General features: G+C 44.4%; 1 protein-coding gene and 1 long non-coding RNA gene across 2 annotated transcripts in view; one reads left to right on the forward strand and one right to left on the reverse strand.

Moving 5' to 3' along the window:
• LOC120835976 (indolethylamine N-methyltransferase) overlaps positions 1-25,146 on the reverse strand; it is a 173,153-nt gene that overhangs the window by 133,744 nt on the left and 14,263 nt on the right. The gene's annotated exons all lie outside the window — the stretch shown is intronic.
• On the forward strand, positions 17,170-18,989 carry LOC115314618. Its single transcript, XR_005715375.3, has 3 exons — positions 17,170-17,404; positions 17,982-18,124; positions 18,777-18,989. It is a non-coding gene; the product is annotated as an uncharacterized LOC115314618 (long non-coding RNA).

The following is a 25,146-nucleotide window of genomic DNA, read 5'->3' on the forward strand; positions in this document are numbered from 1 at the left end:
GACCTCGTTATTGTCGTTATTCAGAATCCAATCCAATCCGATATGCGGTCGCGCCAGTCGCGCCGCGCATTTTTGTTTGTGAACGCCGTTTTGCACGTTGTGTTCGTCCGGCGTTGGTCTGTCGCATTTTACATGCGTGAATCTATAAGGGCGTCTCTCACTCTACGTGCGTGCAATATGGAGGGAACTGCTAAAAAGCGACCGCATAATGCGTTGTCTTTAAGCGACAAAATGAAAATTCTAGAAGGCGTGAAGCGGCGGCCAGGAGTCGAAAACGGCCATTGCGAAAAGAAACGGCATCCCGAAGTGCACTCTTCGAGGATTTTGAAGGATGGTGACAAGATTGAGAAGGCATAAAACAGCGGCGCTTTCGCCCCCGGTAGGAAGAGGATGCGTCTCGCCGACCACAAGGGCCTCGAGAAGGCACTCTTCTTGTGGTTTAAGCGTGACCGAAGCTCCAACCTTCCAGTGACTGGACCTATTTTGGAGGAAAAGGCAAGAAACATCGCACTCCAGATGGGCACTGAAAACTTCAAATTCAGCGACGGCTGGCTAAGCCGTTTCAAGAAGCACCACGGCGTTGTGTTCCCCACCATAGCAGGTGAAAGTGCTACGGTGGTTCAAAATGTTTGCGCTGACTGGCAGCAGCAGAAGCTCCAAGATGTACTCTCAAATGAGCCCAGCGACATCTTCAACGTAGACGAAATGGCGCTTTTTTATAAGTTTCTTCCGAACAAGACTCTCAGCTTTAAAGGTGAGAAGTGCACAGGAGGTAAGCACAGCAAGGACCGCATCACTGTTCTGGCAGAAGCCAATATGGACGGGTCCAAAAAACTGAAGCTTCTGGTTATCGGGAAAACAAAGAGACCCCGGGCTTTGGTTTGGTTTGGTGGCTGAGGTGTGCGGCACTGGCACTGTTAAAATAGACGATTATGAAGCTGTTGATGACGACGTTGTCACCTGCCGTGAGGACACTTTACACTCTCAAGAAAAAAGGGTGTCAAAAGGTGTATTCTTACACCCTTTGTCCCACATAATACACCCCCAAACTTCAATTCGACGTACAGCGCTCTATAGTCGAACAGACGGCTCCAAGTTTTACGAGGGGATTGATAGCCAAGTGGTACAACTTATTAAAATAGCTAATGTATGTTTTACTGACAACAAGAAAAATAATCGGGGTTTTCTTGAACCTACTGTAAAAACTCGGTGTTCTCTTTATGTGGTCTTTGATACATAGTTAAGCTATTTAGAATGTTGTACCACACGGCTATCAAGCCCCTCGTGAAATTTCGGGCCGTCTGTTCAAATATAGGGCTCTGTACGTCGAATTGAAATTTTGGGGTGTAGTATATGGGACAAAGGGTGTAAGGATACACCTTTTGACACCCTTTTTTCTTGAGTGTAGCAGCTATACTGAAGGAAGTTGAAGATGGCACCGGTGATGAGTGTGAAGAGGAGATCGACAATGGCGTCTACCAGAGCACCCCGCCATCGACTACAGAGGCAAGCCATGCAGTATAAGTACTCCAGCGCTACTTCCAGACAGAGGCCTGCTTGGAGCATGTGTGCAGCCTAAACAAGATGAATGCCTACTTGGTGAAGCACTGTCATGCCAAGCTGAAGCAGACAACCTTGCACAGCTTTTTTGGGAGTCGTGGCCCATAAAGGGATACCTCAACGAAATTTGATATATATCCGTCGTGTTTAAAAATAGGTTGAATATGATCCACAATATCCATAAATGACAATCGCACGTTTGTATTTTGAGCCTGGTGGCTGTATTTTTTTGTTATAAACGGCCCACTCTAGCAAGCGCTCGGAGAAAACCCAGCTTAGAGCACGTGACATCCGAGGCAATCGTGACGTAGGTCGGCTCGCGACGAGCAAAGCTACGGCGAGGCTGACGTCGAGGGTATGGCCTAGTCGTTCCAGCCACCGAAGCGGCTGCTTTTGTATGAATTTTGAGCGACGGGTTAATCTTTTATAATCTTGTAGGGGGACAATAGCTACTTCTGGAACACACAAAAGGGATTCTCGGGAAGACGGGAGTTCCTCCTTCCCCTCTTCTCTTGTCGTGGCCGGAGGCGAGACACTCACCGTCACTAGCTGTCAAGGTTCCTAGACGGGCATTACAAACGAGGCGTTCGCGACATCCACCAGGTGCTTTTTGCTAATCATTTAATTTGTTTTGAAATTCCTTTTCGTGACTTTCTTAACAGGATATTGGTGTGTTCAATGTGATACACATATAGACCATAAAATAAGCGCCGAAATTTCGTTGTAGTATCCCTTTGAGGGGGACGTGGGAGCGAAAGCTGCCCATATATATATGTTTTTGAACCAAATTTAATACAAATTGGCATTATTTATTGCCAAAAATTGGGTTCATTATTTCATTAAATAACGAGGAAAACAACCTCTTGTTTTTATGACATAGGCATCGTTTTAGCATCAACATGGGTGCAAAATCAGGTGCCCTACATGTCTTTAAATCGATGTTACGGCTTAAATATAAACTTAGATAGAAAATTTGGCAGATAAGGAGTAATAAATGCAGTGTGTACTAAATGGAGTGCACTATTTGAAGTATTTGGTTTCATTTTCGGTGTTCCGATTGCCCGGTGCTTACAAATGAGAATTAAAGGCGGTGGCTGGCACCACCTATGAACTCGACACGTAAACGCTGAAAGAATGTGATGGTGGCATCACCCATCGGCAGTAGCAAACCATAGCGAACATTAAGGAATCTGCTTGTCCACCAATAGCTTGCGATCACCACCCGTGCTCTCTATGCCGAGCCCGTGAATATGGGGAGGAAACGTGAAACCGTGTCCCTGGAGACTAAAATTAAGATATTAAAAACAATAAAAAGCAATGGCAAAAAAAAAAAAAAAAAAAAAAAAAAAAGCACATTGTTCCGGATTTTGACTTTGCTCAAACACATTATCTAGAGTCACCAGCCCAAGGCAGAAGATTGAAGACACGCATTCGAACACTGTTAAAGTGACAAAAAGTGTGTGAGGCCTTGTTTGTACCTTGATGTGGAAGAGACTTAAAGAAGTGAGGGTGCAAAACTGACCCGTGCCTGGCGCATTCCTGCAAACAAAGGCGAACAGCTTAGCGTGCCTCTTCGGACATGAAGACTTCGATGCAACTAGCGGTTGGCTCCAGCGGTTTAAAGACCGACATATCGTTTGCACAAGTCTGGTAAAGGGTCGGCCGCTAACGCTAAGAATGTGAGAAGTAGATGGAAAACTCTACGCCTGTACTTCAAGAATATGAGGAATGCAACACAGACACAGTTGACGAGACTAGGGTCTTCTAGAAGCTGGGTGATTTCAGATAAAACTGACCAAAGGGTGGCAGGTCGACATTTTTAATTCGACTGATGTTTTTATATGCCATTGTCTAGTGTCTGGTATAAACGAATCCACACTTAGTTTTGAGCAGAAAAAAAAAATCGCGGACAGGAAAATTCGTAAGGCATCAAGAGGTGGACAGTTACATTAATGCGCACTGACGGAGGGGGCACGTTTGAAATTGAATACCAAACGGTAAAATTAGAAGAAATCTAATACTTTTTAGACACAAACTATTGGTACAGATTTCTTGTAATATATAGTAATAATATTTATTTAAATTATATTTATTTTTCTAAAAATTGCCAAACATGCCTGCTCGAACGACAAATGGCGAAATGTGGAAGCCCGTATATCATGAAATAATTTAATCATAATCATATACTTTTTAAGCAATATTCTAGTTATATATGGCTATTATTTAAAATATATATTAGGTATTTGAGTGATATGATAATCATGATATATTTAGGCAAACATGGGGAAAAATCAAACAACAAAACTTCCGATGCGAATAAAAAAAAAAACACCACCTTCGATTTTTCTTAAAATAGGGTACCCTGCTATACCCTATTTCGGCATTCATTTATACCAAAAACATATTGCATAATTCAACGCATCCCGAGACAAAAGCGCGCGAAAAACTCGGGTTGTGTCGGTCGGGTTTACCTACTACCACCTGCGAGTGCCGACTGGATTCTTACTCTTCAATCATCAGCGGTTAAATAAGTCGGCCGAAGTCGAGTCGTCAGATTGACTGAGGCTCTGCAGCCCGGGATCATTGAAAAAATGAGCAAAGGTAAGTCGTTTTTTACTACTTCATTGTTAGAAGTTGAAATCGCATTCCCGCGCAAGATACTAAATCGTGATTTCATGGAACTGAAACGCGGCGCCGGCAGGGTATTGGCCATAGTTATCGGTATTATCGGCGCTCTAAAACTCCCTATGTATGAAGTCTTTTTAGGGTCCGATCCGAAACCTTTCCGGCCAGCAGCTCTCACGCGAGGGTAGACTTGCTCGGCGCACTTTAGCCTTGCTCACTTACACTTCTGTATTTTGCTGCGAATATGATGGCTCTGTTAATTGCAGTGTGCTACTTAGAGGTGATCCGAGTTGCACAATACGACGAGCTCAAATTTGTGATACTTTCCCTGTTCCTCCGTGCAACTGCACATCCATGTCCGTCGCTGAAGCACGACACGCGGTTTACGAATACAATGTATAGGGTTCTGCGGTAAGCAGTTTGCTTCATGTCTGCCTACAGGATGCCAGGCCCTAACTAGTTGGTAGTTTGAAAGTTTCTGGTTTGGATGCTTTTGGTGAAAGAGTGGGTTGTCATTTTTGTGGTTCGGGTTTGAGACGCTTGCATTTGTAAAAACACATTTTATTCAAAACTGATTAATGTAGTGGGTATCCTCTGTTTGTGGTCTTGTGTTCATTTGTAGTCTTTCTTATGCTAGCACACTGATAAATAGCATTTTATCTTATTTTTTTGTATTAGAGCGGCACACCAAGTTCAATGATAGCGTTCTACATGAGAAGGGCAAAAAGGGGGCCTAATCGCTCAGTGGTGTAAGAAAAGTGCCAAAGAGTGATGGCTTCTGCACTATTTGTAGTACCTATGTGAACTGCTCTCCAGCGTGGTATCTCTGCAATAAACCGCCAAGCATCATCAAAGCAGCACATAAGCAATGCCTCAAAGTTTCGAGACTCTGAAGGGGGACTTCGGAAGTCAGGGCTTGTTAAGAGTAGCCTCGATTTCAGTCAATGCAAAGCAACAGTTTTTTTTTGGAAAGTAGAACCGTAAAGGCAGAAACTGTTTTCATGTTCGTGGTTGCAAACTCTCTACCATAAACGTGGGGGGATATTGCAACAGCCATGTACCCACACATGTTCCCATGCTCCGAGAGTTCAAGAAATTTCAAATGTGGGCATAATAAATTGCCATATGTGATCTCTGATGGACTTGGTCCATACTTCAAGTCAAAGCTGGTCAAGGAGCTTGTGCGGCCGAACGTGTGTCACGTGGCCATGATTGACGAAACGCCCAAACCTGAAGAGAAAGTTCAGCAGCTGGATGTATTAGTGGACTTTTACTCGGACACTGCAGGACGTGTCGTTGTGGAACATCTTCAGTCGTTTAATCTTGGCCACGCTACACCTGACACACTTTTTTTACGTGTCAAAGAAGCACTTGTGGAGCTGTCCAACAGGAACTTGCTGTGCCTCTTCACCGATCGGCCCAACGTCATGGAGCTTGAAACGAAAAGTCAAAGAATATCTGAGCCCTGATATGCTTGAGATGAGCAAATGCAACCTTCACAAGGTACATAATGCATTTGCGACAGGCCTCCAGTGCGCAGTTTCAGTGTCATTTACTATTTATCTTCTTTATCTTTGTAGCGGGCACAGTGAGCCGCCATGGTATGGGAAAAAGCCCCTTCTCTATCCTCCGGGTTCTTATAAGCCGAATAAAGCATTATTATTATTATTACCTGAAGCACCATCAGTCGATCTCCTAAGCTTTTCGATCAGTTTTGTCATCAGAAGTATATGTTACTTTCAGTACCTTCAGCAGGTTCTACTTCTCTAATTGTGCCACGCCCTTCTGTGCTGAGCAACTAATTGTATTGTTTCCCTAAATGGTTCCATATGAACATCTTCATTGTGCGTGTGTTTTTCTTTTGTGTGTTGTCTTGGTGTTAACTTGATGTAGCGTTTTTACCTCTATTCGGTTTCGTAGGTTGAATAAAGGGGGATGCAGCTATACATTTACATGTTTTCCAGCTATTTTTTGTCATGGTGCATGCGAGGCAGAGCTTCCTTGCTCAACATCATCTCCTTGTAGAATTGAGTCATTTTCTTGAGCTTTTGGGAAGTGAAATTGTCGGAACTTTTCCCCTTTATTTATTTGGTCGTGTCCTTGGCGGCGTTCATTTCTCAGTATAAGTAAATGTTATTTGTGGTCAAGGTGGAAAAAAAAGTCAGGATATTTTTTAATCGAATAATTAAGATTTTTTATTTGAATTAAACTTGCGTGAATGAAATGTCTTCAGCTAGAAATTAGTGACTTTTTATCACAAAACATTTGTATGCGTTTTTTAATGGCCGTCTGGTATAAATATTTCCTGCTTGATAATTCTTTAATTCGAATTCCAAATAAATACACTTATGAAGCACACTCATAGGCGAACAAAAAAAAAAAAAAAAAACATTTTCAGTATTGTTTTGGGGAAAAATATTTGATTTAATTAATTTCAGCCACATTGGTGCGCTTAAAAAATAGCCAAATTGGTTTGATTTAAATAATTATTTAAATTATCTTGATTTTATTATCCACCCTGTTGTGGTACAATTATATCAAGGCATGTAATGAAATTTATTATGTTCTTGCTACGGTAAAACAAGAAAAGCGCTGGGTCATTCCACGTCAAACGTCCCAGTCGTTGCACTCGACCACCTCCGATTTCTACAAAAAAATTCATGGGCTTCGGCCGCAATGTCCGTAGCCACACCCTAAAATAGTTTTGACGAAAAAAAAATTGTGCTGACGTGAGTGCGATTTAAATTTTTCAAAAACAACGTGAAACTAGGCATCACTCAATAATTGACGAAAAATCAGCTTTTTAATGAAACACCCAACAGTATTTTTTCCGTAAATTTCCACGGTTGTCGACTTACAATGTGGTTGGGTTTGTCCAGTTTTGTTTAGTTTAAATATTTTTTTAAAAATCCATAATGATATTCAAAAATAATAATTTTTGTAATTTTATTAAAAAAAAATATATATAATTGCTCCCGGGACCTAAATAAATTTTTACTGGCTGCCCCTCTAGGTACATAATCCACAAAAATATTTTAAACCGCTCAATTAAACATCTTGCAGTAAAAAAAAAAAATCCTGAAGTTGCCAAAAAGTGTGTTTTGACGCATAAACGGCCGTTTATTCCACCCTGAGATGGTCCAAGTAAAAATACAAAATATGGTGGGTTTGGAAGAACGATTGATCGTCTTTTGATTCTGAAAGTTTAATCAGAGTAATTTTTGTTTAAAGCGAGAAAACAATTTTTGAAGTTGAACTCTCGCACCACCACCCGGCGTCGCTTCTTAACGCATCTTCGCCGCAAAGCACGCCACCTGTAACGATAGCCGAAGCGATTAGGTCCAAAGAAACAACGGAGTTTGCTGCCCGCTTCCCCTCGTCCCTCTTTTCTTGGCTATAAGAGAAGAAACGGCGGGTATCGTGTACTAATCGGAGGTGCCGCCAGTGCGTCGCCATGGCAGGCCCGTTGTGCCCTTTGTACCCGAGGGCGGCTCCTCACACACCGAAACGCGATGCCTAATCGACGGGCGGCATCAGCTGACGTGGACGTCTGAAACACGATAATATCGCCGCGAAATCTAGCCGTCACGCATACTGCGGTGAAACGCGGAACTATGATCCGGTTCGCGCTTAGTTGGAGCGCAGTGAAGGCTACAGGCGCGTGATCAAAGCTCTGAAACGCGCTGATTCAGTATGTTAACTCAGACGCTTGAAGCATCGTCACAAGCCAAGATTGCGCTTCTAGCATTATTTTCGGTCCATATTGTCAGTGCGGGAATCTTCACATGACCCATCGGAAATAATGAATAAACAAAGGCACGTGTCCGCACTATTGACACTGGGTATCGAGACTCATTCCTTGCCTTTTGAGGAACCCGCTTCTGCGCTAGTAAGCTAAGAAAGGGCTGACAAGCGAGCAGTTGGCTTTTGAATGACCATTTGAGATCGGAAATCTGTCGAAGAAAGAACTTCATTTTTCGTGAAGTACATTGTACGGTGGTGTAACGATGGATGAAGCTGGTCCCTCTGGAGAAAGAAGTCAATCTACGGTTCCTGTGGATGCTGATCAGGGTACGTAGGAAAGCTGGCTTTATTTTGTACAATACAATAATAGTTGTATCGTGTTTACTAGTGTCTACCCTGTCACAGTATCTGTATATAGTTGCGGCCGCTCAATTCATGACTTTTTTAAACCAACTAGACTAGCTATCTTTTTTTAAAGCTGGCCGTTCGTCGTACATGTAGTATGCGTTACGTTAGACATGTATAAGCCCAAGCTGTAGGGAAGGATGCGTTGGCTTATATTAAATACACATGGTTCGCCTTATACCTGTCACAAGCCAATTAGCATTATAGAAGTTCAAAACCGAATGGCGTTTTGCGTACAAGGCTAGCTTCTGCACGTAAGGCGCATATCTGCCTGCCCGACTTGTCATTTATGCGCAGTGCGCAGATATGGTTCACATAAATGAAGGAGCAGTCATGTTCCATTTAAATTTCTTTTTTATTGCAGAAGCCGAACTTCCTCCGTGCTCCCTTGGCGCAAGGGGTTGCCATGTGACCACACAGACCAAGACGCGGTCCCTCATCAAGGGTCAAGACCTGACGCACACGGATCGGCGGCTTCTTCCGCTCCGTTCCGGGCGCCCACAAGGTGACATCCGTACAGTGTGTTCACATCATTATCGTCTACCTTAAAAAGTACACATCACTGATTGCATCCAAGTGGTATTCTAACCCTTTCTATGAACACGTCAAAAACCGCCGTTGATCAGCTGTCATCACAATAGTCTTGGCAGATGCGCACCCCCATTTAAACCTTATTGTTGGAAACCGACTTTGTCAAGCATGCCGGCAAAATTGTTTCGAATCGAAGAAGAGACCTACTTTTCAAGCACCATCACCACCTCTGGCTCGTGATGCCCCTCCTGAGCACGATGACCCCAAGGTAGCACTTCAGAGTGTCAACGAGGCCCTCGCAGCCGTTGGAGAGAGCCCTCTCCAACGAAAACGAGGGCGAACAAGCCACGAGACATACGCCCAAAAGAAGCTTAGAAAACTTAAAATCACCGCCGAAAGAAGAGTTTATACATCTTTGGGTGTACAGCGGAAACAAACTTCTCAGCCGAACCAGGATGAAGATTTTGTTTTGAGTGACTACGTATCACTCATGCAAGATGTAAAAAACAAGTTTGACCTGGAGAAAAATAGAGAAAAAATTACAACTTCTAACATTGGCCCTCTTGGTCTCGCGAAAAGATTATGAACTTCTTTGGAGCCTCGGAACGACAAGCGCGTCAAGCCGAAAAGGTCAGGTCAGAATCAGGAATATTGGGCACCGTGCCAGAAAGAAGAGGCCGCCCGGTCAGCGAAGAAGTCAAGGCCTCCATCATGGAGTTCTATCAGGACGACGCTATCTCGTACTGTCTACCGGGAAAAAAGGACGTGCTACGTGGTCGCCAAAAGCGTCTGTTGTTGCTCAACTTGAAAGAAATGCACGAGGAATGAAAAAAAAAGCTGCGACTTCAGGTGCGGCTTTTTAACATTCGCAAGTCTGCGGCCTTCACATTGTGTCCTAGCAGGGGGGAGCGGCACTCACACAGTTTGTGTGTGCATGCAACACCAAAATTTTAAGCTCATGCTTCATGCTACAGGATTAGATGAAAGCACCGAAGAGCTTCTATCCACTACAGTATCTGACCTACTCAATGAAGAGTGTATGCTTGACAGGTGTGCCAAATGCCGAAGTACCGATTTTGCTGATACTTTGCTCCGCAGTACTCCACTTCTTGACCCGGAGGAAACGGATTACGTCCATGTGCAACAAAGGGTTAGCGGAATGCTTTGCCGACTGGAAACCACTGTTCTGACACCAGACGAGTTCCGCGAAAAATTCTTAGATATGCTGAAGGCACTGAAGGCTCACCACTTTGTGAGCAAACAACAGGCACGATACTTGCGGGAGCGCAAAGCAAACATAGGCAAACACGAGGCAATAGTACTCATGGACTTCGCTGGAAATTATATAGTTTCATCGTGCAAGATGCCCCGCAATTCTATCACTGGGTAAATACTCAGGCATCAGTACACCCCGTTGTTATTTACTTTCGCAAACGAGAAGCCACCACCCAAGAGATTTCTATAAAATCATTGTTTTATTTCTGACTGCCTAGAACACGACACGGTGGCAGTTTCTGTATTTCAGAGTGAAGTAATTAAGATATTGAAGCAAGACCTTCCGCAAATTAAAAAAATTCACTACTTTTCAGTTGGTGCGTCCCCTCAGTACAAGAATAAAAAAAACATTGCAAACCGCTGTGAACACGAAAATAATTTCAGCATTTCCGCCGAATGTAATTTTTCCGCAACGTCCCACGGGAAGAGTGCTTGTGACGGAGTCGGGGGTACAGTGAAGCGTCTGGCAGCAAGGGCCAGTCTTCGAAGTCCCCTCGAGAACCAAATCATGACCCCCTAGCAGCTGTTTACCTGGGCCAAAAATAACATCGGGGCATAACAATACTTTGGGTGCCGAAAGAAATGGTTGAAGAAAAACGAGCTCGACTCACTCCAAGATTTAGCTCAGCGGTCCCCGTCAAAGGGACACAAAGTTACCATCACTTTAAGCCTTCGTCACCACCTACGCTACGTGCTGGACTTACATCCTATTCAGCAACGCAAGAATTTGTCATTTCAAAGCCGATTTGAACACAAACGACGCGTGAGCCTTCGACGGCGCGCATTCATCAACACCACATCGCCTCGTCGTTTGAGATTGCCCGTTCATGGGGCTTTTGTGCTCCTGTTTACATCTGTCCTGGCATTAACAAGAGAGAGTTATTACGATGTGTATGTAGGAAACAGCTACCCGAAGGAAAGATCCATCAATGAAACCCTGTTTGGCAGTCAATGTTTTCTAGTGGACCGCTGACTGTGCCTGACTGTACGTCAAGCATGTCTGATTGGCCAACAAGTTGCTCTGACCGACAGTCAAGCTCCAGTCAGACTCCGCTTGTCGGCTTTTTGATGGTTTCCTGGTGGCAGTCGGCCGCCGCGAAATGCCATCAAGAAGTCTTGGTGGCGATTCTGATTGTACATCGATTGTCTCTGATTGTACGTCAAAATGCTTTGACGTGCAGACAGACGTACGGTCAAAGGACGTAAAGTTCGTTCGGATACCATTATTTCATCAAATCTATGAATACGAAAAATAATCTATGCTTGAGAAAACGATTTCGGGATGTGAGCCCATAAAACCGCTGATGTTAGAGATATGACACGCAACCGACTTACAACCTTGATCAGAAGCCCACCGAAATACCGAACACGCCACTTTCGCTTCGCCCATAGAGGCTTCGCCGGGTTCCATGAACGATCGCTCTCGACTCTTTTTGTTTGCCCGCTTGCTCCAACCTGTCGATCCCGCCTGAGCTCTACAATGTCTTATATTTTAGTAGAATTTCTACTTGACAAGACCCAGCCTGTTGTGAGTTCGGACGATGTAAGGGACTTTAGCGGTGTAGTTGAAGACAAGGTGTACCAGGTCTACTGGGCCGGAGACGCGCGAACGAAAGGATCGTTCTATGACGCGAAAGTACTCTACATGGCAGGTGAGTAGAACTGAAGTACGGCGAGTGATGTACGAGTGCTTTGCACAACATGTTGAAGGCTTAACTGTATTTGCAACCGAAGCATTCTTTAGAGCGATGCGCTCATTGTCGGAATCTCGCGCTGCAATACTAAAATGCTCCTGATTCGGTCCAAGAGGTTTGGGCTAGAAAGTTTATACCTTTCTATTTGGCATGGGCAATTGGCCTTACCGCTGTGTCACGCCTCATTATTATTGTTTCATGAAGAGTGCAGACAAAAAGCATCTGCGAGCGTAGTTCAGATATGTCTGCTGCTCGCGTTCGTCCGTGGAAGCCAGGGCTGTCTGTCGTAGCATGCATGCATGCTCTCTAGCTTCAACGGAGTCACATAGGTTTTGCGAATTAAAGTGTATACGGTCGTCCCGAAAGGTTCCGACATCGAGGGCGTTTTTTTGCAATATGCTTACGGTGCATGTGGTCCCAATTGTAAACACAAATTTCAAAAGGGGAAAAAAAAAAACAAAGGACGGGTACACACTTTTCCTGATTTTTGATGTCATGAATTACATTCATTTTAAGGATTTGTGAACCGTTTCACAGCCATGCAAGATGGCCACCTCGGCTTGTGCACCGTTTCATAGCCATCCAAGATTGCCGCCACGGAATTTGAGCTTTATATAAAGAGTAAAGCTATACGCACTCCGGAGTGCACTTCGGACGGAAATGGCCTATACGCACTCCGCTAAACTCGTATAAAATGAATGGTCAAATCGAGTTTCCTAAGTGATGGCATAGCATAGGGGTTAGGGTGTCCGCTTTGTGCGCAAGTGGACGCGGGTTTGATCCGTGGTGGACTTGCTTTTTTTTTTTCTTCTTTTTTTTCTCGAACATTTTGTTTTGTCGAGGCATTTGGCGATATTTATGAGAGCATATAGCTTTACTCTTATATAAATGCTGCCCTTGTTGATGAAATTCCCTTGGCAGTGGCAGTCAGACGTCATCTGATAAACCATCAGATGACGTCTGATGGTCCATCACGTTCCACCAAGGCTGCTGACTGGCAGTCAGTGCCCCAAATTACGTACCTTGATGGAATTTTCAATAGGGTAGCTTACTTATGGATGCTCTGAACCGGCAGTGCTAAGCATCTCCTGACATCAAGACACTGCAAGATTTCAGGAGGACATTGCCGCGCAGAACGGCCGAAATAGGAAAAGCCATAAAGCAACAAGAGTGAAAAACAGCCCCTTTTCACCAAGATGTACCCGACAACTCGAGGTCCTGCTCCCTACCTGCGTGGGCACACCGTTACACCGTCGCACGCTTCGCCGGGCTCGACGGTGCCGCGCTGAGCAGAGAAGAGGCACAAGAAACAACGCCAGGTTGCGACGTAAAAGCTCAATTTCAAAATGTATTTTTTTTCGTATTTAGAACAAAATTATTTTAATTAAACTTTCAAGAACAAAAAGCAATAAACTCTTTTGTAAGAGTCACCGTGTTTTGCATTTTTCTTTCGTCCACCTCAAGGCAGAATTGACGGCTCTTTAAACGGCAAAACAAAATTTTGCACAAATTAAGTTGTTTTTCTGCAAGATATTTAGTTGTACAGACCGGAGGTGGTCGAGCGCAACGTCTGGGACATTTCAAGTGGAATGACCCTGCTTTCATTGGGAGTTACGGCTACAGATCAGTGGAATACCAAGATTTTAAAGCAAAAACGTTAAGTAACTTTTACAGTAAATGAGCAGTGAGCAGCTAAGAAAACCAGGTATCACTTGAATTTATATTTTCAAATTACAAGCCAGTCCGTCAGTAAAGAACATATAACACTAAGTAATTTTGGTGGATCACTAGTTTTCATTTATCAGGCAGAAGTAAACTGAAGAGAAATACGAACCGTGTTTTTCTTGCTGCGATAATAAATAATAAACTACCTATTACCGAACATTCAATCTACGTCGGAGTGTACCAAAAGCTAGCTGTAGAAAAAAGATTTCATAACTGAGCGTATAAGCTTCAAAAATGCATCAGCGTGAATAGGTGTGCTTCAAGGAGCGGACAATTTTGGCATAAAAAATTTCCGGACATTGCTTATAACTCATATAATGCACATTTCTAAATCTTACCAACTCATCCGTATCTCTGGAGCTACGTTAGAGTGGAGACAGCTGACTAGGCATTTGAAGCGGCATAGGTGTGCAGTGTTTCAAGGTTGTAACCTGCGTTGTGTTCAACACAGAGACACATGGCCACTTAATGACACCCTTCAATCATTTCAGACACTTTTTCGTTCAGTCTGACGACCGCAGAGCTGATAAAAAATTAGTACTTAAAATGTTGTGCTGTTGTAAAAACATCACTAGATAGATAGGGCCTCCAGCAAGTAGCCGATGCCCCATTTTGCCAGCACTACTGCTCAGGAAAACTATGCCAGCGGCCCACAGCTGCATCCGCTTCGAAAGCCTCACGAAGGGCGTGCCGCTTTTGCCACTAGATCCCTTCCAGAACACTGTAGACAGGGCCCGCCGCCGTTACCGTCATCCCGAAATATCCTGCATCCGTCAAGAGAGGACGCAAATTTCTCGTGTCTGTACTTTTTTTTTGTTGTTGAATTGTCTGCTTCGTTGAGAGTTTGCCGCCAGTTTTACGCTTGACGATTTCACTAGGATGGACAATGGCGAATATATTGAGGAGGATCTGCTGCTCACAATACTTCTGGTGTGCACAGTGAAGTACAACCGATGGCAGCAGTGTAGAAGACCTTGGTGGGTGAGGCCTTTCCTCCTCGACCGTGAGGAGCACGGCCAAGATTTTCGTTTGGCGATCGATTTGCGCACTCACGACGAGGAGTATTTTCGGGAGTGAGTATTCCGCACGTTCAACGAAAATTTGCTCACAACCAGGTAATGTTGTTGTAGTCTCTTTTCTACAGCTAGATCAGGATGCCTCCGAGCACTATCGATACCTTGATCGAGCTGGTGCGCGAGAATGCCAGAAAAATGGACACTAACTGGAGGAAAGCCATCCGTCCCAAACAGCGGCCTATTGTGACACTTGGGTGAGACCAGAAAAGTTATTCTGCTTAAATAACGAAATTATGTGCTTTAGGTTAAAATTAGTTAAAAGAATGCACTTCAAAAACGAGTCAATTTCTCTGGGAACACGTCATCAACTGCTGCGGGTGTCAATACGTGTACAACGTAATGATGAGAAAACTAATTAAAACCAAAACTAAATATTGTGTTAAGTATGAGTCTTTGCACATTCCAATCGGTGATTCGTAGCCTGTCCTCTTTATAATTATTACTCTAATAACTTCAATTTGTGACCGACCAATCAAAAGGAAGACTCAAGGCCTTTGTGCAACAACAAGTTCTCTAACAACAGCACTCACGAACTGGTGTGCCATGAGGACAATCAAACAAGAGTTCGCCCGAACTACACATATTTCTCCACTATCTCTGCAACAGGGGATCGCCGCTGAGCTTCTCCCGTCGCCCTTGACCGAGATCACCACTTTGCTCATCCTACTTGGTGTCATTCCTGGGTATGCAGATGAAATATCTACAATTCTCAGGATCAATCAAGATCGGCCTGTAATCTGTCTGGCTCACAGTGATGGCGCTTTTATCAAATGCTATTCTTGATATAACTCCTGAACGAGTGAGAGACTATATTCCCCCATCTAACCAAGGACTCCAGCAATACCTCTACGTTTTTTCAGAGAACATGGCATTTCTTAGCAAGGGAATCCATAAGAACTTGGACTGGTATATCAAGATTAATTATTTCCCGCTGGGTCCGATTTTTTATGCCTACAGTACGTCATGCACCCTTCGTCAGCACTCCATCAACAACAACAACTCTAATAACTTTAATCATGATATTTAAACCCTGAGACTGGGCTAGGAAATGAAGGTCAAGTTTCCTTCACAGTCTCAAAGTTTCAAGTTTTCTGTATGTCTGTCAATAGATCTCACAGGAAGACCTCCCAGGGTCTTAATTATCGGCAGAGCAGAGCCAGGAAAATAGTGGAGAACTCCTTAAAAATACTGGTGCAGAGGTGGAGGATACTACGTCGGCCATTCAGTGGAAAAGAAGAAACCACGGACAGAATTCTGGCCGTATGTATGGTGTTCCATAGCTTCGTGATGAAGCATTCTGAAGTGTCTGAACGCAGGTATGTGCCCCCTGGATTTGTGGATGGGGAAGGCCAAGAAGGCGAGCTTGTTAAGGAACAGTGGAGGTCAGAACAAGAAGCGTTTGGTCTCCTTGAGGTTCCACCTCAGGGCACGAGATTCACTGAGTATGTACACAGTATGTTGGTATGCAAGCTTGCCTCTCATTCCTGTTTTTTTTTTGTGAAATTCCAGCCAAGCTTAAAGCATTCGGGACTACTTATCAGCATGCTTTGTGATAGATGGCAAAGTGCCATGATAGGACGAGTACCTTGATAAACACTGAGCTGACACGGGTATGTTCCCTCACATTTCTTCATTATCAGAAAAATTAATTGTTCCATATACAATGATGTCTCGTTAATATCCTTAATATAATAAATAATAAAATTATTATTAAGAATATTTAATAATAACAGCGGGGTATCCTTAATATGGATACCCCGCTATACGTATAGACAATATTTTCAAGGACGAACTGTGTCAAGACATGAATTTCTCTCTCGTAATTATGAACAACTCACATAATGGATGCTTCTTTGAGGGAATGCAGGAGTCAATAATAACAAGACATCACTGTATTGAATGTAAACTTTGGCCATGAAAAAAGTTTTAACAATGACACTTACATTTTTATATTACAGCAAAAAGCAGTAAGAATTTAGGAAGATGTGAAACTCTATTGAAGATTCTTTTACACATTGAACCTACTAAAACAATATTAACAAATTAACTTTTGCAAGGCATGACTTGAAAATTAATTTGTAAAAACGGATCACACATATATATCACCCCATGGTTATGATTGGATGAATGCTACTCCCGATCGCAAAAATTGTGCTCGCAAAATATTCTCGAAAATCACACTTTGCACAATTGCGAAATATCAAGCTTGCAAAAATAAACTTTTTTACAACACCCACAGATAATCTTTCCCATGATTCACAACATTAGATGTCCCAATAACACATGGAGACCAATGATTTGCAGTGGGAAATGGTAAGTTATTTGCTAAAAAAAAGTGAATTCAGCTGGTAAGAATGTCTCAAAATCACTTTATGCGCATAATATTGTAGGACATGAGACAACGTTCCTTAGGGTGTGCACAGATTTCAGAGTAATATTTATGTATGTGGCTTATTAGACTAACATTTAAAATTTTCAATCCAGTGGTACATTAAAGTATGCTATGGCAATTAAAAAAATGGCTGAGCAGAAAGTCGGCCATATTCCCCAACCTGACGACTCACTTTGGTGTTAGAGAAACATAAGTATTTGAGTGGTTTCCAAAAAAAAAAAAAAGAAGGCTCATTGATCACATTAAGAGTTTGGTAGACCTTTGTTAATTCGACTTCAATGGGACTGCGAAATTAGCTTGAACAATCCGAAGGTTAAAACAAACGCGGTAGAGGACATGTACGTGTGCCCCAAAACTTTTCAACACAATCAAATTGGGTGAGAAGTTGCATTTACTTTGCTCAAACTGCTGAAAGTGTATTGTACAATACACTAAAAACTATGCGATAACTATTACCCAGAATATGGAACTTCATAGTGCATAATAATAAATGTTCTGCAGTGAGAATTGGTACTGAAAAAACATGTATTTTTGGTATTTTTCTGAAATTCAATAGCGAAGTATTATAGTTATTTTTTTATTCATTTTGTCTCGCTATTTATGGTGCATGTGGAAGGTATTGCACTTGGAAAAATTGTCCAGTCCTGGTTATCACCTGAGCGCAAATGCAAGCACGCTCGTTCAGTGTCATAAGGCGTCTGTATATGGGTAAACCATTTTGAGACAAAGCAAGTGCTCCTGCTCTTGGTGTGAAGCCTATTTGTTAGTGCTTCTATGCTCGTACCTTGCCTTGCATGAGCACAGAAGATTGCTTTTGAAATTAATGTGTACTTATATCTTCGAGTCAATTGCTCATGTTCTTCTAACAAGTTCTTTCAGTGCTTAAGGGGTTCTCAAAATTAACAAGCCAAGTTTAGGCTGACGTCTGGTATCTCTGATGGCTCTTTATTTCAGAAGTACATGCAAACAATTGGGGGTGATACCCACAGAGAGAACACTGGCCAGATTCTCTGCAAGATGCTGTGCCAGGAGGTGGGGGTGGCTTTTACGTGGTATGGCACAAGAGGGCAGCCTCCACACTACAGTTCTGCCATGTGGTATGTATCTGGTATGTATGTGGTATGTATGACATACCACATGGTATGTCATGTGGTATGTATCGGAGCGAGAAATTTTTGATGACACTCCACAATATATGTTTTTGTTAAAGCGGCCTTACGGCAGAACTATTTAGAAAACATTATATTACCTGTGACAGAAAACCTCCATAGGCTGCCTACATAGAACCATAAAAACTGCTCAGGTGCAGTTTTTATGGTTTTAGCTACACATCATTTTTTTTTAAAGTTTTCACAATCGGAAAGTTCTTCTTCAAAGTAGGAAAATGCGAGTTATCTAATTGGCGTGGTTTTTGTGCGCTCTCTTTATAATTGTGATTAAACATTTGTACTCGTACATCGTAGACATTAGTTTTCAGTGACAAACGAAGTAGAGAAGGTAAGAAAGCAAGAGACAAATAGGTTCAGAGAATATATAGCTTCGAAGAAATCCTAATGACATAGCTCACATTTTATATTTTGTGCCATGGCTCCCTAATGTGCTGAGTAAATAAAAGAATTGTATAAAAATCAGTTATCCGTTTGCCTCGCATATAACACAAGCATCCATCGGACCTTGTGAACAGATATGCATACAGATTTGGGAAAGTGCTTTTTGTGGCGGCCTTTCCAATCCTTGTCTACTTTGCAGCTTGCCTTACTGAAACCAAACCAAGCGAAGCGAAGACAGTTACCCTAAAGGACGCCAAAAATACTACACGGTCATGGTTGCGCCACGCCAAGGAGAGGATTGATAAAGGATGCATTCTGTAATACCCTGTTCACACGGGTCACCTAAAGGACCTATAACTTAGGTCCCTTTGCTAAAGGTACCTGGGTAAATGACGTTCGGAATCACACGGTAAATGAACGAAAATAAACAGTCTTTACGGTCTATGTTTACTGCATTGGGGATAGCCCGGGTTAACTGCATTTCCGTGTCTAAACAGTCATGAGGCACATTTATAGATTATTAATGTGAAACATTGCGTTAAAATTCTAAGTAATAATTGTAATGTTTGTTTTATTGCAATGTTCACCTAAAAAGTAGTTTTTCGTTAGAACATCCAGCTGGTCCTTAGGCTGAACTGGCCACAGTGGCCCAGCGGGTTTGTTTTGGAGACGGTTCCGAGCCAATGTTCCGAGCACTGTGAATCCGAGCACGTGGTACCGAAGTTTTGTGACCGTTTCTTTCTGCTCCTCGGATTTTCTCTCTTCCGCATTTATCGCTTCGACTGCTTCGGTCCCGGCAGAACCGTCACAGACCCACCACCCTCCAAGTGACGGGCCGCAACTACAATCAGCGTCTCCCGATGGACGACGACGAGTGTCTTGGCATTATGTGGTCGCTGCAGCAACAACGGACACAGTTCCTCCTGCTCGAGGAGCGTATACAGGCTGCGGAAACGGAAGCGGATGAGCTCGAGGAGAAGCTCATGGCCACAAACTTCACGGTCGCCGCTCTTCTTGCAGAGAAGTGGACTACGATCCCACGCGAGCGGGTAGTCTACGTTCGGTCGGGGAGGTGGTTTGAGGAGACGCTGCCTAGAATGAGCGATCAGCATTTCCTCGACCATCTTCCGGTATCTTGTGGACATTTGCCGGCCGTCAATGCTTCGGCAAGACACCACCATGAAGACGGCAATAACGGTGGAGAAGAGGGTGGCCATCAGCCTGTACAGGCTCTGCTCCACCGCGGAGGAACGAACAACCGGGCACCTCTTTGCCGTTGGCCAGTCGGTCGTCAATGAGACGTACCGAGAATTTTGCGACGTTGTCATTGACGAGTTTGAGGCGCGTACAATAACAATGATCCGAAACGAAAATCTCGACAACCACATGCGCGAGTTCCAGGCAGTGCTGGGATTTCCCAATGCCATATCGGGGCTTTCGACGGCTGCCACTTGCCTGTGTTGCCACCAAGGACTTGGCTGTTGACTACCACAACTATAAAGGATGGTAAGCAGACACTGATACCGTAATATCCCGAGTCATCGCCCATCCCCGAGCCATCGCCCACCCCATTTTTTGGGCCAATATCGATTTCCGAAAAAACACAGAGTCATCGCCCACCCTTTCAAATACCCCAGCGCGGACTCTGCGATCCGCGACCACTCATCCTACCCGAATGACGCGGCCGCGGACCTTACAGTTGGAGGACGTCCGTGACAAAGTAAAACGAAGGAGGGAAAGACACTTCTTTTTGTTTATGCATTTCCTCCGTGAGCGACCCCAAAGTGGTCGTGTATCCGTGCGAAAAGAAAACGATGGAGATAACAAAATAAGAGTTTGTTAAAGTAACCGCAGAGTGTTAGGTCAAAGTCTGTCTCTGCCGAAGTAAGGTCACCGCGAACCCGCTCCTTCTTCCCGCCCGTCGCGACCGCGGTTGTGCAATATTTTAGGCAAAGCCAACGCGTAAATTAAGCTTTGCTGGAACGCCCTACAGACGTTTGCAGAGCGTCCCAACCGTGCATTGATAGCCCGCCGTGCACGGACGCACGTATGTACGCACCAAACAAGAAAGTTGCGCAAGAGCTCGCAACTGACAAGGCGCGCGACTTGGCCCGACGCCAAAGTATTTGCCAATGCGACCGCCGGCTTTCCCGCTTTCCCAGCATTGCTCTTGGTCGCTTCTTTGGTCCGCTCGCTCGCTCGCTCGTTGCGCCTGGCCGGTTTTTCTATTAGCTTGTAGACTTTTTTTTTTTTTTTTTTACTTACTAGGAGAACATAGTGGTGACATTCTTTCACGGAACAAACGTTCACGCTATATGCAGATCGACGGTGTTTCTAGCGCGTATGCAAGCAACGGACTTCGCTATAGTAAAATATTCTTTCGTGAGTATTTTTTTCTATAAAACAATGAAACTAAATCGAGTTTGGAGTTTGATGTATCTCTTGTGCATCAGCGCTAGATACGCAGAGAAAAATAGGCGGTTTTTTCCGCTTTTTTTCAAGTGTTTGTGCTCACCCACCGAGACATGGCCCACCCCACTTTTTTTGATGAATTTCAGGCGGTAGGGGGGTGGGCGATGACTCGGGATATTACGGTACTCGTTTCCTGCAGACATCAAAATTTTCATTCACAATTGTTTTCACAATATCACATTTTGTGCAGTTTGGGTTTTGGTTTTGTTTTGCGAATACAAAGCATACTTCAATGAACTCGTGGCCAGCAATCGCCATCGCCATTTTCATATAAGGGAGGTGAAGTAGGAATGTAGGGGTAGAAGGAAGCGATTGTAGCGGTAGTGTAGGGCCATGTGTCGGGACATGTGCAGTTCAAATTTTTGGGCGGGCGCTTTGTCTCTCTCGGTCGGTCAATTTGAGGTTATATAGACACTGTTCCTTCTCAGTTGGATTTAGAGATATTGGGGAGGACAGGAGCGCGAATGGCAAAAAAATCGGACAAGGCCAAACCGGATGTGCCCAACATGGCATGCGGTAATTGTGAACGATGGTGCCTCCTCATGGAAACCCTCTTCAGGAGCGTGGAGGAAGCAGCAGACAAAGAGTACCAATGCCGGATCTGCGTGAATGCTGATGAGATGAAGGAGATGTCGGAGACGACGAGGGGGGAACTTAGGAAGGAGCGGGAGGCTCAAGAGAGAATGGAGGTGGAGATGAAGGAGGCTAGGGAGGGGCTCAGGGACGAGAAGGGCGAAAACAAAGGGGTAAACGGGGGAGAACTTAGCGGGCAGAGGAAGGAAACACACGTACAGTGTGGTGACTGCAAAAAGTCAGTGGACATAGATGACACGAGGTTTGATAGCGTAGAGGAGGCAGGGATGACAGAGTTCATGTGTAGAATGTGCGTCCTAAACGCACAACAGGACAGGCTGGAAGCAGAGAACAAAGAGCCGATGGCAAGGATTGTGATGCTAGAGGCAGAACTGGAGAGGGAAAGACGTGAAAGACACACAGTGGACGACAAGCTGGCGAAGGCAAACGAGAAGTTGGCAGATCTGGAGGTGGTCCTTTTACCATCGGACATCACAGCGAACGACAAGGTCGTAGATAGGGATGGGGGGAGGACGTACAAAGAAGCACTGTAGCCGGGAGGAGAACAGACAGGAAAAGTCAAAGGGCAAAGCCCCTGCTCTAATGGAGAGTAGCCAGGACATGGAGGGCAACGTGATCATAGCAGGGGACTCCAACATGGAAAGGTGCAGGAGGGCAATAGCTGAGAGGGTGAAGGGGGATGCCAGGGTCCAGATTGGGGTGTTGGTTGGACAGACAATGAGGGCGGTAATTGAGGGAGTGAAAGATAAACTATGGGAGACAAAAGAAGGCCAAAACCTCGTGATGATAGCGGGGGGACTGAACAATGTATTACGAGGGAACGGGGGAGGGGTGGGGAAGCAGTTGTGCAGGGGGGTGAGGGACTTGAGGGCGACATCAGACAATGTACAGATCCATGTCTGCACAGTGCCAGAGGTGAGGGGGCGGGGCGTCCAGATTGAGAGAGCCGTGATAGCCGCAAACCGGTACATCTGGAGACTAGGAAGGGAGATGGGTTTCGGGGTGATGGACATGAATGGGGAGGTGCGCAATAACAGAGAGAAGGCTTTTGAAGGGAGAGGTATCCATTTCAGCCCCTACATGGGGAGGGCCGTCGGGTGGCAGATGGCAGGGAGGGCAGTGGCTTTTTTAGGAGGCCACAAAGCTCTAAGGGCCAGGAATCCTGCCAGGAGCGAGGCGAAAGGCCCGTAGGAGAGCGGAGATGGGGCGGGCACGTCAGAGGGACACCGGAAGGCAAAGGGTAGAGGAAAGCAGAGATGTGGGTTTGGGGGAGGTGCCCAGGGAGGGTGGCAGGAAGCCACACAGAAACAGGAGAAACAAGCTACTTAACATAGCTTCCATAAATATGCAGGGGGGCAGCAACAGAATAAAGTGGGAGGAGATCAAGGAGCAATTAGAAAGTGAAAACTTCGCAGTATATGGATTAGCAGAAACACATCTGAGGGATTTGGAAGAACCACCATACATACCGAGATATCACTGGATGGGATGCAACCGGGCCAATGGGGAACGCAAGGGAGGCGGATTAGGTGTTTTAGTGAAGGGTCAGGAATGGGAAAGGGAGCGAGAGGACTGCAGGGAACACATGTGGATCAAAAGCAATATTGGAGGTTTAGACACAATCCTGGGTTTTGTGTATCTAAAAACGGAGTGATGGAGGAAAACGCAGAACACTAAACATGTATATTAGGAGACGTTAGGGAAATCGGCACTAACAAGGAAATAATTATCTTGGGAAACATGAATGAACATCTGGAAAACCTTGATGGACATACGGATAGAACGGGGAGAATGTTAAAGGAGTTCTGCGAAGCTCTTGATCTGGTACTGGTTAACGCCCAGGTAAAATGTGATGGAAAAATAACATGGGAGAAAAAGAACTCGTACTCGACTATCGACTACTCTTTAATGTCGCGGAAGATATACAACAGACCAGGAGGTATGGAAACAGATGAGGAAAGCACGAAAAATCTGGGGAGCGACCATAAGAGAATCAAGATCAGATTTGGCACAGTAAAACCAGAAACGCAAAATGAAGAACAAGAGGGTAGAAATAACTTAAATGATAAACAATTACAAGAGGTATCTAAGCGGATCGAGAACATAGTATCCAAGCAACCGGAAAGAGAATGGACATATAAAGACTTAGCTACTGCTTTCAAAAAAGGATTAGAGAAATATTGAACCAGACAAGGAGGAAGAAAACAAAAACGCAAGCCCAAAAGCTGGTGGGATAAAGGGGTTAAGGCAGCAATATCGAGACGCCAAGCAGCATCTAGAGAACACAGATGGGCAAATAATAAGGGGGCCACACCAGCCGAAGCGACATCCAAATAGGAGGACTTTCAGGAACGAAAGCGGGGGGCATCATCATTAATACAGGCCAAAATTGGGATGCAGGCGTCCAGTGGATGATAGAGATAAACCAAAAGGGTAGGAATGCGGCAAAAAGGTTCTGGGAACAGATCAGTGCACAGGGAAAAAAGACCGAGGGGTACCAGCAGACACTAATCACACAGGAAGGGACAAAGGTAGAGGGGGAAGAGGCAAGGGAATACATTAGACATACAATCGAAGCAGCATTTTCGGAGTTAGAACCAGATCAGGCCATAGGGAATAATAGCATCTACACAACACAAGAGGAGGATCATAGTGAAGGAGAGGAAATGACCATAGGGGAATGGGAGAAAGCAGAAGGAAGGGTTCCGGCTGGAACTGCGACAGGTCCAGACGGCATACCAATGAGACTGATAAAAGTTCTTGGCCAAACAAGCAAATTGAAACTAAGGCAGGTGATTGACCAGATACTTATGGGAGGGGAGGTACCCAGTGACTGGAAATTGAGCAGGATGAGATTATTATATAAGGGCAAGGGAGACAGTAACTTCAGTAATATACAGACTAGCTATGCAAATCGTAAAAAGAAGAATGGAAGAATGGGCAGAGAGAAAGCAGATTCTGGGGGAGCTTCAAAACGGTTTCAGGATGGATAGTCGACTAGATGATAACTTATTCATAATCACTCAGTGCATAGAGATAGCAATGAGAAGTCAAAGGCCATTATGGGTTGCATTTTTGGACATCAAAGGGGCATTTGACAATGTGCATCAGGAAAAACTCTGGGACCAACTGAAAGGGTATGGGCTAGGGGAAACCATGGTTATAAGTTTTTAGAACAGGTTTATACGGAGAACAGGGTGAGTATAAAATGGGAAGCCGAAACTACAAGACCAGCAGCAATAAAAAGAGGACTTAGACAGGGTTGCCCATTGTATCCCCTGCTCTTTATGATATACCTCAGAGAGATGAAAAAAAGACTAGAGCAGTGCAACCTAGGTTTTGACCTGAATTACGTGGAGGAAGGATGTAAAGTAAATCAACTATAGCCAGGGTTAATGTATGCACACGACATTGTACTCGTATCAGAGAGCCGTGAGACAATACAGGAACTGATCAGGATTTGCAGCAGGAAAAGGGACAGTTTAGGACTAAAATTCAGTAGG

This window comes from Ixodes scapularis, unplaced genomic scaffold (assembly GCF_016920785.2).
Source record: "Ixodes scapularis isolate PalLabHiFi unplaced genomic scaffold, ASM1692078v2 PGA_scaffold10__122_contigs__length_95168666, whole genome shotgun sequence".
In the NCBI taxonomy this organism is placed as follows: domain Eukaryota; kingdom Metazoa; phylum Arthropoda; class Arachnida; order Ixodida; family Ixodidae; genus Ixodes; species Ixodes scapularis.